We start from the raw sequence: 3,795 nt of genomic DNA on the forward strand, positions 1-3,795 counted from the left end.
ACCGGGACTGGATTAGATAACATACAAAATTTGTTACCGTTGTTGTTATTAATAAAAATAATAAGATAAGATAGTATTGAACCACACCATTTGGCATAGACTAGACTTATTCGTGTGACAATGCGAGTTTACTTACTAGTTAGTTTAATCATTTTTAGTGTTGTATAGTGTAATAACTAATAAGTGTGCTTTAAAATGAAAACCAAATTTGATACAATTATAAAAAATACAACAACAGAACGTAATAACAGCACGTTTTTGCTGAAAGAAAAATATGATTCCTTAATAAGTGAAGTGAAACGTATTAAAACAGGAAAAAAAGAATCGCCACGTGATTATTGGTTAGTACAACGGTATGATGTGATAGAAGTGCAAGGTAATGAAAAACTTATACGTCCAATGAAAGAAAATTCTGATATTATATTTTACGTCCACGACGAAGAATTATATGATATTTTACTTAACATTCACCTATCTATTGGACATGGTGGTAGAGACAGAATGATGTATGAACTGAAAAAATGTGAAATAAATTTATATTAATATTTTATATAATAATGTAAGGTGTGTTTGACTTATACTATAACATTTGATTTTTTAATTTGTAAATTGATTAAGATTTTAATAATTATTCTAATAAATTTATGTGAAATAAATTTATATTAATATTTTATATAATATTGTAAGGCTTGTTTGACTTAATACTATAACATTTGATTTTGTTAGTAATTTGTAATTTGATTAAAACTTTTATTCAATAATAGTTTTAAATACATTAACTAAACCATTATTGTTAGTTTATAAAATATCTAGTTGGTATGTAGAATAACTAGTTGAAGTATATATTTATGGATTCATTCAATACATTAACTGAAAGTACCCGTAATTCTATAAAATAACTAGTTATTCTATAGAATTACGGAATTTCATACATTAACGCTAACATATACATATACATTATACACATAAAATAAAAATTATACATTATAAAAATTGTATTTATTCATTATTGCTTACCTATCCAATGAAAAACGTTGCCAAAAATTGGATAAGTTTACAGATTATTTTGTGACAAAGTAGACATGCCTTAAAATTATAACTATAGATTTGGGTTTACAATGTTTAGAACAATAGTGGCTCTCAGGTTTACATAACGCCATAATAAATTAAAACTATTTGTTAGTAAAAAAAAATATCAAGTATATAATAAAAGTATAAAGAAAACGTCATTACTGTATAGCCGTTAAAACAGCTGTTTAAGAATGTCATTCATAACATCGTAAATCATTGCTCTTGTTTTGCTACTCATTCTGAAATCATCTATGATTAGTATACAGTGTATATTTTATTATATCAAAAATAATATTAACATCGTCATCATTCATTCATCAATAACCCATGCATACGTTTTGTGCTATGTTATATCCAATTGGAAACAGGGAACAAAAGTAACAAATAGCCTCTTTGTTTGTTATAATGAAAAAATACTTTGAAATCCTATTCAAATTTAGTTTTATTTAGTATCTAAAACAACGTCGAAGTGGTATGATGTGTGCCTCATAATTAGAGCTAGGATTTTGGTGACTTTTGCATTTTTTTTCTTTAAGTGCTATACAATTCTAACCAAAAACTCAATGTGGACACATTATGAAATGCCGACTCACAAGGTCTCTTTCTAGAATTTAAATATCTAACAAATAAATTTTTTTTTGGACATAATAAAAATTGATTTATTATAACTCTAGTTGTGCCTAAACTCTGATACTTATTATACTTTTAATGAAGTCATAACAATTTTTGAATAATTTGAAAAACTTTTAAGTAAGTTTATTAATTATAGGTCTTCGTATAAATAAGGGCACACAAACAACGCATCTCTTGCACATTAAGTTTTTTTTTTTATTTCTTTAATTACCACTGATTTTACTTTCATTATACATAGGCTATTGTAGAATATATTATGTATTATATTTTTATTGTATCATTTAAATACTATGTAATTATTTATTCTTTAAACGAGTGCGACTAAATGATTTACTTGACGTATTTGTAATGTTTGTTATATTACTATAAGAATGAATAAAATTTAACATATAATTTTAAATATTTTTTTTAAATAAGATATTCACATACTGAAAATGTAAGAACAAGTGTTCGATTTACGGTTGTCGTGAGACTAATCTGTATGTAATATGCAATATATACAATATAGGTATAACAATGAAATCGCTTATTTTATGTTGATATCGGGTTTCTTTTTTTTTTATTATGAATAATAATACGTAGGTACTATGCGTTGGGTGTCTTTTATCGATAAATTTTTTTATTTGTTGTACATGAATTGGCACATCTACTAATTTACCATTCTTAGGTAATTTTATTAAATATGAATTTGTATTTAATTTCTTTATTATAGGATATGGTCCATCATATCTATCGGAAAATTTATGTTTACGTACTGGTATTTTTACTAAGACCTGTTCGCCTACTTTAAAATCTATGTCTGATTTATTTTTATCTATATTTATTTTTGATTCTCAAAAGCTTTTTTTAATATCTCCGGTATTGTGTCACGAACTCTCTGTAATTTATTTAATTCTTCGATAACTGAGTGCTCTAATGAATTAGGGATTACTGCAATGTCAAAAACTGAACTAGGTTCGTAACCGTGAAGTAAATAAAATGGAGAATATCCTGTCGAATAATGTATTGCTGAATTATATGCGTGTAATACTATTTTTAATACATCGGACCATTTCTCATTATCTTGCATGTACGGGGCTATCATGTCAACTATTACCTGATTTTGTTTTTCTACCCCTCCTTGACCTATTAATTTAGTTCTTAACCTATTCAATATTATTGATTCAGATTTTATAGTTTGTAATTGTATTCAATTTTTATGGTCAGTCCATACCATAGATATTAAAGAATGGATAGGCCATGGCTATATTAACAAAATAGAGGGTCATGGGGCCGGAATGGGGAAGAGAGAAAGACTGTTTTTTATCATTGCTTCTCATTCTGACAGAGGTCTTATCATAAATTATATACAATAATTATACATATATCTATTTGTGATAAGACCTCTATAACCTTGTGGCGCTCGACGAAAGACTCGTGATACTGCGCGTCGAGGGCCAACGTAATAAATTAACACGACTTAGGTAATTGTTCGTTATTTATTTTGTAAGAATCTATTGAACACAATATAGGCGAAGCCGGTCTCGCGTGAACCACGGAGGGTGAAAAGTGCGTGTTGCGGGTCGCGAGAACGAAATTACTATTGACTAGCGCCGACGGTTGGTTCCCGTAGCTGGGCCTCAAGACCGATGGTCGCGGCAGCAAAACGGAGGAACAGAAACACGTGCGCGCGTCGCCGGAACAGGGAGCGTTTTCGGGTGACACGGACGGGTTGTGTCAGGTGCGTGTACGCAAAAAGACTAGGCCGTGCCAGCCGCCCGACACTTCGAAGGCGCGAAACGCCGCGGAGGTGCCGAGCGGTGTTGCCAACGTTGGGACGCGAGACCGGAGGGGTGAGAGCCATGTGGTGAGGCCGGTGGCTCACCACAACCTCAACAAATGTTCATGTTCGTTCCCGTAAATGGCTTATCCATTCTTTAATATCTATGGTCCATACAATAAAATGTCTACCATGGAGATACTGCCGAAAGTGTGTACATCCGAAATACAGTGCGGCCATTTCTAATTCTAGTGCAGAGTAATTGTTTTGAGTGAAATTTAATTTTTTTGAAGCATATGAGACGGGATGTATTTCTTTATTTTCATTTTGCT

Source organism: Acyrthosiphon pisum, chromosome X (genome assembly GCF_005508785.2).
Source record: "Acyrthosiphon pisum isolate AL4f chromosome X, pea_aphid_22Mar2018_4r6ur, whole genome shotgun sequence".
Taxonomy (NCBI): Eukaryota; Metazoa; Arthropoda; class Insecta; order Hemiptera; family Aphididae; genus Acyrthosiphon; species Acyrthosiphon pisum.